Here is a 13399-nt window from a genome sequence, read left to right on the forward strand (position 1 = left end):
GGAGAACTACTTTTTACAGCTCCTGTATACTGTAGTACCGGCAGTGACCACACCTGTATATAAACCCTGAGTAGGGATCTGTACGTTTAGTTTTAGAGTAACTCTCATCCAGTAAACACCTGTTGATTGTTCCCTGCAGTCTGGTGTCTAGTTATTGAAGGACACACAACATCAAAATACACGGATCTAACATCAAGGAAACTCAGCCTCTGCCTTTAGACCCTACATCGCGGGTAGTGCCCCCTGCGAGCTGCTCCCCTCTGCTGCTCCCCTCTCTGCTGCTCCCCTCTCTGCTGGCCAGCTACAAGTCTTTCAAGAGCGGGTTGCTGGTGCTGCTGCTGATGGTCATATTACTCCTCGTCCGAGGTCCAACCTAAGACAACCAAGGCGCCACCAATCCTAATGTGGTTCAGAAAACCTCTAAAGTGTAGAAAGTAAACTTTCAGCAAAAGTATTGTGAATAAACCCGTTCCCTCTAAGCAGCTGTGAGTACTGAGCATTTATATTGGTATATTTCCATGGGATTGATTTAGCCCCCTCAATTGCCACTGTTTTCTCACCTTGCTTTCACTGGCGAGTTTCAGGAAGCCCGGGAAACTCGAGGATGCGCCGTTAAATTTAAAAGTCAATTGTATTTTTGGCTTCAATTGAGCAATTAGCATATGTTAATAGGTTACCCGCCTCTCCTGAGGGGGTTGCACGCAAGCAGCCTAACACGCTCGAGTTAACCATGGAAGTTGGTGGGTTAAAGCTGGCTTCCGAATGTGCTGACATTTTTGCCAATTTTAACCCCCCCTCCCCCCACACCCAAACCCACGTGCCCCTCCAGGTTAAAATTCCCCCTTATGTCTCTGATGGCCAGTGGACAATGATTTCTTGCCTCTGCAACCAAAAACCCCAGTTTTCCACCCAGTCCACAAGATTCAGTTCTCATTCGAATCCGAGAGTGATTCAATGATACATGTATAATGCTGACTTTCAAGTGTTAAACATATATAAAAAATGTAAAGGCAAACAATTCCATTTAAAGCAAGATAAAACACATTCCAATAAAGACAAGAAAATCAAAATTGATAAAAACAAAGTAATTTATAATTGTTATACATAACTTGCCATTCTTTCTTCAGTGATTTCATTGTATGACCACATCACAGATCAAAATAAGTCTTCCATACTTGATATATTCCACTCATGTATGTATACAGGGAAGAAAATTATACTCTACAAGAAAATATTGATTATGATCTGGGAACTGCTTCTATCTTCTGATTTATTGAGGATATACTACTTTAAATAAACATTTTTATTACCGGCTTGAAATGCACTATATATGTTTCATTTGAAACCAAAGGTCATAGTTTAGCAATAGTTGTATAACTAATAATTTACACAAGATCTATACAGAACAGTTGACATTAGAAAATGTTATGAGTAGCATTTATCAACAACAACATTGGCAGACAGGAAATTCATGCACATTTAGTATTTACACTTATTTTTGTAAAATTTGTATTGGTTGGTTTTGCATGAATATCAAGCCCAAGTGAATGTGTAAAAGGGCTGAATCTTAACGCCCAAAACGGGTCGGTTGAAGTCAGAAATAAAAACAGAAAATGCTGGAAATACTCAGCAGGTCAGGCAGCATCTGTAGAAAGAGAAACAGAGTTAACGGGCTGGATTTTACTTACCGAGACGAGTTGGAGGCGGGACTGCTGCCTTCCGGGTTCTAGTCCCGCCCCCAGCGATGTCTGACGAACAGACGTTATTTTGCCCTGATTGGCCTTGTTAAGCCCGCCCTGCGGGCTTGCCAGCCAATTAAGGGAAAGCTGGTGTCAGATGACGTCAGTTGATGACACTTCATCTGCTGGTTTTCTTAAAGGCATATGCATCACACTTGTTTGACAGATGAATTGTCAATGTTTGACAGCATTGAGGTGCTGTCAGTCACTGACAATCACTGTGCACAGGTGAGCCCTTGCACCCAGGCACTCCAATTACTCTCTCCTTAGGATAAAACAGATGGCAGCTGCAGCTGAGATTGCAGAAGCCACCTGTCACTTCTCCCGATGAGATGAGGCTACACAAACACTTCATAGCTTGTCATCTGCAGAAACATCTAACCACATTAAAAATTACTTTCCCAACATTTCCTTACCTCTGATACTAACCATTGTCCCATTGCATCCTTCACACCACTTCTGCAGCTGTCATCCAAACATCAACATAACCACAGACCGCCTCACTTACCTTGGTGGGGTTCCCCGACATCGGGAAGCCCACAGCAGAAGTCTCAAAATGGGAAAAAGCCTCTTAACTACCTGTTAAAAGGCAGTTAAGTGGCTATAATCCTCTTCCTGCCACTAGGAGTCGGGACCCTGTGCAAATCGGAGACCTGACTCCCGGGAAGATTGGTTGGAGGCGGGTTGGGAGCGGGTTCGGGATCCGATCCCATTCTTTTTGACTTTCCCAGCAGTCCCGCCTCCAAATCCGCCTCCTCAGGGCTGGTAAAATCCAGCCCAACGTTTCAGGTCGATGACCCTTCGTCAGGACTGGAAAAAGTTGGAGATGTCTTGCACCATCATCCCTTTTGTCTCTTAATCTCTCCTGCCTTCCATCCTATCACAGACCTTCCCTTTTCTTCTTTCCTCCCCTCCCCTCTCTCCCTGCCCCTACACTTGCTTAAAAGCCTGTTACATATCCAACTTTTTCCAGTTCTGGCAAAGGGTCATCGACCTGAAACGTTAACTCTGTTTCTCTCTGTACAGATGGTGCCTGACCTGCTGAGTATTTCCAGCATTTTCTGTTTTTATTTCAGATTTTCAGCATCCGCAGTATTTTGCTTTTGTGTCGGTCGAGGTCAGGTCAGAGGTTAAAAATTTTAAAAATCTGAAACCTGCTCTCCTGACTTGTGGCCTTGTGCTGTAGGCTTCCCCCGCCCAACAGGCCTCCAGCCTGTCAATCAGGCTGGCTGTAGGCGGGAAACCGACAGAACAAGATTTAAAGGCGCCCTGCAGTTAAAAACTGCAGGTCGTTCGGGAAACCCGTTCTTCTGGGTTTCCCAACCTCCAAACAGCACCCCCTCCTCCCCCGCACGAAACGTGCCTCGGGGCTAAAATCCAGGCCTTTGTCACAGTGGTTATCTTACCAGCATAAACATGTGTGAAAATTGAAACCTGCAAAATTCCTTGTAAATTTATCGGTTTTCAGTGACCCACACAAAGATTGATTGCACAGAACTTTTATTTATGACAAAAAACAAATTGAAATGGTTAAAACTAGTGGATCACAGAGAATAAAGATTCATTTGGATCAATCCATCACATTCTCCAGTGAAAAAAATCTCCTTTTTGTTATGATCTGGAATTTACTGCCTAAAAGGGTGGTGGAAGCAAATTCCATTAGTAGCTTTCAAAAGGGAATTGGATAAATACTTGAAAAATAAATGTGTGCAGGGCTGTGGGGAAAGAGCAGGGGAGTGGGACTAATTGGATAGCTCTTTCAAAGAGCAGGCACAGGCACGATGGGCCGAATGGCCTCTTTCTGCGCTGTTTGATTCCATGATTCGTCTTACCGTACTATATATGGTGCTTTACCTTTTTTTTAAGTCACCTCCACAAAGGGGTACTGGACAAATTCCAGCCATATGGGCTAAGTGATTCATAACACATATAGAAGTTACTGAAGAATTTGTTCTCCATGAAGTGGAAGAATTAAATACTCACAAGGTTCCAGAGCCAGATGGATATGTCTTACAATTCCTCAAGGAACTAAAGAAGGATATTTGTGATGTTTTTCAGTGTTCCATAAACACTGGAGTAGTACCTGAGGACTGAAGGATAGCAAATCATAGAGTCATAGAGTCATACAGCATGGAAAGAGGCCCTTCGGCCCATCGCGTCCGCGCCGGCCATCAGGTCCTGTCTAATTTAATCCCATTTTCCAGCATTTGGTCCGTAGCCTTGTATGCTATGGCATTTCAAGTGCTCATCCAAATGCTTCTTAAATGTTGTGAGGGTTCCTGCCTCTACCACCCTTTTCAGGCAGTGAGATCCAGATTCCAACCACCCTCTGGGTGAAAAAGTTCTTCCTCAAATCCCCTCTAAACCTCCTGCCCCTTACCTTGAATCTATGCCCCCTTGTTATTGACCCCTCTACTAAGGGAAAAAGTTCCTTTCTACCTACCCTATCTATGCCCCTCATAATTTTGTACACTTCAATCAGGTCCCCCCTCAGCCTTCTCAAGTATAGTTCTAATATTCAAGAAAGGAGTAAGACATACAAGTGGTAATTACAGGCAGGTTATTTAACACAGGTAGTGAAAATAATGTTTTCATGCAATCTGCAGGTTGCTATTAATGAATATCTATTGAGCACAGTTATATAGAGTGAGGTTTTAGAACCAATAGATTAAGGGGTAGAGTTTCTGCTTTGGGCGCAATCGGGAAATTGTGCTCAAAATTGCGCTGGTTAAGTTACGGTTCAAGTTTACGCTAAAATTAATTTGCATAATCACAAACGTACATGTTCTGCGAACCAGTGCAATCGGGCAGGGTAATAGAACGTTGCTTTTTTTTCCCTCTCCATTAAAAAGTATGCATTGAAGAGTGGTAATCTGGTGCAGTTTTATTAATGTGGCTGAAAAAGGGGTTATCACCAAAAATAAGCATTTTTAATAAGGGTGTCCCGTCCTTCACCTGTGAGTAACCTGATTTAAAATCACTGAAAATGACTTTAAATAAAAACTATACTGAACCATTTAATAGCTTCATTGGTGAACATTAGTCAGTTTCTTAGTAAATTAAATATTTTTTGATATAAAAACTTTTAAAACATGCCTACTAGTGCCTGTAAGAAAATTTCAAAAGCCGTCCCAAAGCAGCGCAATCGGTGGAATCTGCCAATTTCGACCTGGGGGTGTGGCCAAATTTGTGGGCGGGTCCTGATTCGGATGAATTAAATCTTGAACCAGCGTAAACGATTGTGGAAAACATGAACAAGAGTAGCTTTGGGCGTAACTCACATATGTTTAAAATTCCCCGATGTTTTGCGCTGGTTCGTCCGAATCCGGCCGAATTGCGCTGCTATTACTAACTTAACCAAATGGAAATCCTACCCCCCACCACCCCATGTCTTTTAAACCTACTGGAATTCTTTGAGGTGTTGACTAAGCTAGTGGAGGAAGGTAATTCAGTCGATGCAGTTTACATGGGCTTTCAAAGTGTTCGACAAAGGTTCTCATGTGAGACTAATAGAGAAGGTGAAGGCTCAGTAGATATATTGAGGAATTAAATGATATGGAACAGGATGTCTACAGAAATATTATTACATTTGCTGATGACATGAAGCTCTGTGGGCAGGTAATGAGAAGAAAGGATATTGATTATCTTCAAAGAGATCTGAACCAATTATGTAGATAGACTGAGATAATTGTCAGATGGATTTTGATGGGAATATATAAATGCAGAGCACTGTATCTAGGAAGAGATAACAGATAAACATGAAAGGGTTTTACTAAAGAAATTAATACTGAATATGTTAAGAATTGAACTGCTGACAGCACACAAGCACATTCACTCAGCCATTCAGAGAACAGTGAATTAGCAGAGGCGGAAAAAGAAAATGATTTGCGAATTATTATTGATAGCCTAAAAGTGGTCAGTGTGAAACAGGGCAAACTGGATCCTGGGATGCATTGAATTACAAATCAGAACAAATTATACTGCTTCTACAATATAGCATGCAGTCTTTGGTCACCCTACTGAAAAAAAAGGATAGAGATGGTTAGAAAGGGTTCCGATAATTTTAGGCCTCAGGAGACCAAGTTCAGAGGAAAGGCTCAAGCAACTAACATTAATTTAACTGGAGAACAAAGGCTGAGCGGAGACAATTATGCTGAGATGATTTTTTCTTTACAACACAAAAAGCAAGTTACTTTTTTTGGCCTCTAGCAGAGAGAACTCAGAGGGGGCTAAATTCGAAGGCCCACGAAAATGGGGGCGGGGATCACGATGTGCGATTAACCCACGCCCGTTCAATGTAATGCTGGCAGCACGCCAACTTTGTGCTACCTGCTCATTTCAATTATTTCAGCGTGCAGCCAGCACTGACCGCGCTGTTGATTGGCTGCACGCATCAGCATCAGCAGGGTGCCCAAGATCATGAGAGGCTAGCGGTATCAAGCTAGCCTGGCTGGAGGAGGTGCTGGAAGTCGTTCAGGAAGTGAATCTGACCTGGGAAACTGAAGAATGGCATAACATGGGAGAGAGCGGGCTCCAAGGTTTTCGGACGCTGCACTGGAGGCCTTGGTGGAGGAGGTAGAAAGGAGAAGAGATGTCCTGTATCCGCAGGGAGGAAGGAGGCCCTCAAGACACACGCTCAGAAGACAGTGGGATCAGTTAGCTGCGGAGGTCAATGGTAGGAGTCAAGCCCCGAGGACCTGGATGCAGTGCCACAAGCAGTTCAGTGACCTCATATGAGAGGTCAAGGTCAGTGAATGAATCTTCAAATGCCATATCCCACCATCTGCACCACTAGCCTCACACACTGCTCAATGCACCACACTCCCATCACTCACTTACCAACAATCTGTACCAATCAGGACTCTCACCTAACATTCATAGCTTCATCTCATCCTCACACACTTAGCAATGTTGCAAGCCTCACACCCACATCTCACACCTTGCACACACTGCCAGCTATTCAACCATGACAGCCACATCACCCAAACAGATTGCACGACACTGACACACTTCCCTCTTTCTTGCAGGACCAGGTGGCGCACAACCGGAGGCAGCAGGAGCTAACCGTCGGGGTCGCCTGCATTTTCTAACCCCCATGGAGGAGATGGTGCTGGCCATTATTGGAATGGCCATTGCTGATGCCGTGGCCAGCGGCAGGGCTGAAATCATTGAAGATGACGGTATCTTCATACCTAATCCTCCTTCTCACATCCCACTTCCCCCTCATCCCACAATCTCTTCTGATTTACAAGCTGCAGATGGTGTGAGCATGCACCTCTTGCTTCTCCCCCTCCCCTCAACACAACCTTATATTTGTACCTTTCTCCTTTCAGATACCCAAGAACTGCAATCTGGTCAGGCAGTGGAGGAGGAGCAAGAAGACAGTGATGATGAACACATGCCGTCACTTGATTTAACACTCGCAGCCACCAGCTCAGACACCGACACTGCGCATAATGTAGAAGATAGCATAGAGGTGGGATTTGCACGTGGTGAGACACTAGGCAGGAGTGGCCTGCAGCCAGAGCAGGGGGAAAGGGTAGCGCAGGTGCCAGCTCACCGGAGGGTGAAGTCGCACACGAGTTCTGCTGCAGAGGACTCAGATGAGGACTTTGAGGTGGTAGGCTACAGAAGAAGGCTGATGGGTGTACACAATGAAATGCTTGGTGCATTGGGCAGCCTGCCAGAAAGCCTGCGTGCGATGTCAAGGAGCATGGAGGAGTCCGGCACCAACTTGGTACAGGGCTTTGCGAAGAGCTTGGAACCCATCCTTTCCAGCATGGAAGTGGTGGCCAACTCCATTAGCGCACTTGTGGACCCAACCATGACGCCGCGTCTGATGGTCCATGTCTCAGCTTCCATTGCAGCACAAGCAGCAGCCACCCAACGTCTGAATGCTGCAGTGGAAGCTCAGACTGCTGCCATCATAGCTCTAGATTACAGTGTTAAAAGGGGCTTGCAGCGTGTCACAGCTGTCCAGCAATCTGTCCTCCAACAGATTACTAGGATTGCTGAGGCGCTGCCCTGGGGGAGTGACAGTGGCTCCATGGAGCACAAACCTGCTGTTCTTTCTCAGGATGACAGCATTCCTACTCCGACCTGCCAGTGCCCTTGCTGTTGCCTGTCAGCCAGCCAGCCCAGACTGCTGCCGTCCATGCCGAGGTGGTGTAGGCTGCAGCCGGGCCTTCTAGGCCCAGAGCTGCTCGAGGTCATCCTCCAAGGCCATCTGCAGTCTTCTCCACTGAAAATTTGCACACTTCCATCAGCTATGCCGCAGCCACTGGGGTAGCACTGCGTAGGAGCACTAGGACAGGCAAAGGCACATGGAAGACAGGCACTAAGGGAATGCACAAGGGTGATTCATTTACAATATGGAATGACCGGATTTATAAATTTGGTTTGGAATGTTTGTTTTATGGAGGCTTTTATTTTTGTATTGTGGATAAGCAGACGCTGTGAGGGTCAATGACAGAGGGGAGGTAAGGAGTAGGACTATTGGTGCATGGGGAATTGGGGTTCTGGCTATTGGTATCGCACTCAGATGAGTTCTTTATGGACAGCCCAGCAGAAAGACAGCCTGGGTTGCCTCATCCCTTCCTCGTCCTCATGCTCCTGCTCCTCAGCAGCTTGTCATATAGCTGGTGGCAAGTACTGTGCCCTTATGATTGCGAGGCTGTGCAGCGTGCAGCTTGCAACAGACCATCACGAATCTTGACACATGCTCTGCCAAGTACCGGAGGGCTCCTCCAAAGCGGTCCAGGCAGCGGAAGCATTGTTTCAGCACAACAATGGTCTGCTCTATCACATTTCATGTGGCAGCATGGCTTTCATTGTATGCATGCTGCCCACATGTGCAGGGTTGCACACCAGAGCCATGAGCAATGTTGTCAGTGGATAGCCCTTGTCATCCAGTAGCCACAGTGGACTGCTGCAGAATGAAGGCATCATGACTGTGGCCAAGGTACCAGGCATTGACCTGCATGATTCGCTGCCTATGGTCGCACATCAGCTGAATGTTGTGGGAGTGGGATCCCTTCCGGTTCTGGTGTATGGCAGAGTTGACCTGCGGCGCCTGCAAAGCACTGTGCATGCTGTTAATGGCACCCTGCACCATGGAAAAGCCTGCAATCCTTGCAAAGCCATGTGCCCACTCCGCCTGCTGCTCTCTGGCAAGAGAGAATCAAATGTAGTCAGCTCTCTTTGAATAGAGAGTCTCAGTGACCTCCCTTATGCAACAGTGGATGGCAAACTGGGAGATGTTGCAAATATCTCCAGCTCCAGCCTGGAAGGAGCCAGACGCATAAAAGTTCATCACCACGGTCACCTTCACAGCTGTCCTCGTCCTGCTCTGAGGTTGCAATTGTGGCTGCAGCAGGTGGCAGATTTTGTTGAGGATGTCCTAACTGAAGTGCAAACATCTCACACATTGTTCATTGTTGAAGTTCAGGTAGGAGAATTGCTCCCTGAACACCCTGGCCTTCTGCTGAGAGCCCTACTCCCCCTCCTCCTCCTCCCTCTTCCAGCAGCTTGTCCTGCTCTGCGCAACCTCTGTTCATTCTCCAAGTCATGCTGTATTCCAAGGGGAATTCCTACTAGTGCACCCATGTCTGGCAGCAAGTGGTTTATGCATAGAAACATAGAAGATAGGAGCAGGAGTAGGCTATTCGGCCCCTCAAGCCTGCTCCGCCATTCAATGAGATCATGGCTGATCATCCAAATTCAGCACCCCGTTCCTGCCTTCTCACCATATCCCTTGATCCCTTTAGCCTTAAGAAATATATCCAACTCCTTCTTGAATATATTTAATGAATTGGCCTCTACTGCCTTCTGTGGTAGAGAATTCCACAGGTTCACCACTCTCTGGAAATTCCTCCTCATCTCTGTCCTAAATGGCTTACCCCTTATCCTTAGACCGTGACCCCTGGTTCTGGACTCCCCAACCATCGGGAACATCCTTCCTGCATCTAGTCCTGTTAGAATTTTATAACTTTCAATGAGATCCCCTCTCATTCTTTTAAACTCCAGCGAGTATAAGCTCAATTGACCCAATCTCTCCTCATAAATCATTCCTGCCATCCCAGGTATCAGCCTGGTGAATCTTTGCTGCACTCCCTCCATGGCAAGAAAATCCTTCCTCAGATAAGGCGACCAAAACTGCACACAATACACAAGATGTGGTCTCACCAAGGCCCTGTACAACTGCAGCAAGACATCCTTGTTCCTGTACTCAAATCCTCTCGCTACGAAGGCCAACATACCATTTGCCTTCTTAACGCCTGCTGCACCTGCATGCTTACCTTCAGTGATTGGTGCACAAGGACACCCAGGTCTCGTTGCACTTCCCCTTCTCCCAATCTATTGCCATTCAGATAATAATCTGCCTTCCTGTTTTTGACACCAAAGTGGATAACCTCGCATTTATCCACGTTATATTGCATCTGCCATGCTTCTGCCCAGTCACCCAACCTGTCCAAATCATCCTGGAGTTTCTCGGCATCCTCCTCACAGCACACATGCCCACCAAGCTTTGTGTCATCTGCAAACTTGGAGATATTACATCTAGTTCCCTCGTCTAGATCATTAATATATATTGTGAATAGCTGGGGTCCAAGGACCAATCCCTGCAGTACCCCACTAGTCACTGCCTGCCACTCGGAAAAAGACCCGTTTATTCCAACTCTTTGCTTTCTGTCTGCCAACCAGTTCTCTATCCAAGTCAACACCTTGCCCCCAATCCCATGTGCCTTAACTTTACATGCTAATCTCTTATGCAGGACCTTATCGAAAGCCTTTTGAAAGTCCAAATACACCACATCCACTGGTTCTCCCTTATCTATTTTACCAGTTACATCCTCAAAAAATTCCAGTAGATTAGTCAAGCACGATTTACCTTTTGTAAATCCATGTTGACTTTGTCCGATCCTGTCACTGTTTTCCAAGTGCTCTGCTATTACATCTTTTATAATGGACTCTAGCATTTTCCCCACTACCGATGTCAGGCTCACCAGTCTGTAATTCCCTGTCTTCTCTCTACCACCTTTTTTGAATAGTGGGGTAACATTAGCTACCCTCCAATCCATGGGTACTGTTCCAGAGTCTATCGAATGTTGGAAGATGACCAGCAATACATCTATTATTTCTAGGGCCACTTCCTTAAGTACCCTAGGATGTAGATTATCAGGCCCTGGGGATTTATCAGCCTTCAATCCCATCAATTTCCCTAACACCATTTCCCTACAAATACTGATTTCTTTCAGTTCCACCCTTTCATCAGACCCTATGTTCCCTGACATCTCTGGGAGGTTATTTGTGTCCTCCTTTGTGAAGACAGACCCAAAATATGTATTTAATTGGTCTGCCATTTCTTTGTTCCCCATTATAAATTCCCCTGATTCTGACTGCAAGGGACCTACGCTTGACTTCACCAATCTTTTTCTCTTCACATATCTATAAAAGCTTTTACAGTCAGTTTTTATGTTCCCTGTGAGCTTACTCTCATACTCTATTTCCCCTCTCTTAATTAATCCCTTTGTCCGCCTTTGTTGAATCCTAAACTGCTCCCAATTCTCAGGTTTACTGTTTTTTTTTGGCCAATTTATATGTCCTCTCCTTGGATCTTAAGCTATCCCTAATTTCCCTTGTCAGCCACGGTTGAGTCACCGTGCAGAAGCCTTGAAGTCAGGAAAAAGTCCTTAGCACCTGCCACACTGCTCCCTGTAGACTTTTGTAATTTGAGACAACTATAGAAAGCACCAAACACTTGTAGAATCATAGCAACAGTCAGCAGGAATGAATCAGCAACTAACCTGTAAATAGCGCTGGTGGAGGGTCCTTCCTGCTGCTGAATGTGCGTTCAGCTGTGCAAGGTTAAGAGAGGACGTTAGTGGGAGCATTGTGCTCCAAAATGGCAGCGCTGGCATCAAACCAGCGTTGCACACGGATTGACGTCATAATCTGCCTGTTCTGCATACTTCCAGCAGACGCTTACTATGCGCGCTAATGTCCTCACCAATATAGCGTCCAGTGCGATTCGCCCCACACGTGTGCGCCATGGATGCAATTTTGGAGCTCTAAGGCCACCCGTTGTGCCCAAAAAATGGGCAATACAGATCCAAATTTTGCGCCCAAACTCTCTCCATTGACTTCATCCTGTTTTTGGTCTTTTTCTCCTTTTACAGAAATGTGCAACCCAAATAAGCTTGATGTTGGACCGAGGTCCCATTTGCCTTCTCAGGTGGATGTAAACGTTCCCATGTCACATTTTGATGAAGAGCAGGGGATTTTGTTCGGTCTCTTGGCCAACATTTATCCCTCAACCAACAGCACTAAAACAGATAATCTAACCTTGCTGCTTCTCCTATATTATTTTTAAATAGAATCATAGAATGATACAGCACAGAAGGAGGCCATTCTGCCCATCATGCCTGTGCCAGCCCTTTGACAGAGCCATCCAATTAGTCCCACACCCTTGCCCTTTCCCAATAGCCCTGCAATGTTTTCCCTTTCAAGTATTTATCCAATTCCCTTTTGAAAGTTTTATTGAATCTGCTTCCACCATCCTATCAGGCAGTACATTCCAGATCATAACAACTCGCTGCTTAAACATATTCTCCTCATCGTGCCTCTTTTTTTTAGCCAATTACTGTAAATCTGTGTCCTTTGGTTACCGACCCTTCTGCCACTGGAAACAGTTTCTCTACTCTTGCAAAACCCTTCATTATTTTGAACACCTCTATCAAATTTCCCCTTAACCTTCTCTGCTCTAAGGAGAACACCCCAGCTTCTCTAGTCTCTCCACATAATTGAAGTCCCCCATCCCTGGTACCCTCTCTCAAGCCTTGACATCCTTCCTGCCCAGAATTGGACACAATACTCTAGCTGGGGCCTAACCAGTGATTTATAAACATTTAGTATATCTTCCTTGCTCCATGTATCTCTTTATAAAGATCCAGTATGCTTTTTTAACAGCCTTCTCAACTTGTCCTGCCACCTTCAAAGATTTGTGTAGATACACCCCTAGGTCTCTCTGTTCCTGCGCCCGCTTTATAATTGTACCATTTCATTTTTAAATTTAAAAAAAGATACATTTGTGGTTGTGTTACATTGTATGAGCACAATGCAAATTTACAATGTATTTTAAATACTATTATAACTTAAAGGAAGTGCAAACCAGAAAATGAACTTATGGAACAAAAGCAACTGATAAAAGGCACGTTGATATATTGTAATAAAATGCTTCCTCCCAAACGCATATGTCATAGCCAAGATATAAACAAATGTATTATCTGGCCACAATAGCAAAATACTGCAGATGCTGGAAATCTGAAATAACAACAGAGAATGCTGGAAATACTCAGCAGGCCAGGCAGCATCCGTGGAGAGAGAAACAGAGTTAACGTTTCAGGTCTGGGACCCTTTGTCAGAACTTCCGGTTCTGACTTATTCCATAGAAACATAGAAGATAGGAGCAGGAGTAGGCCATTCGGCCCCTCGAGCTTGCGCCGCCATTCAATACGATCATGGCTGATCATCCAAATTCAGTACCCTGTCCCTGCTTTCTCCCCATATCCCTTGATCCCTTTAGCCTTAAGAAATATATCCAACTCCTTCTTGAATATATTTAATGAATTGGCCTCCACCGCCCTCTGTGGTAGAGAATT

The sequence above is a fragment of the Somniosus microcephalus genome, chromosome 11 (genome assembly GCF_052327205.1).
Source record: "Somniosus microcephalus isolate GS21.2 chromosome 11, FLI_Smic_1.0, whole genome shotgun sequence".
Lineage (NCBI taxonomy): Eukaryota > Metazoa > Chordata > Chondrichthyes > Squaliformes > Somniosidae > Somniosus > Somniosus microcephalus.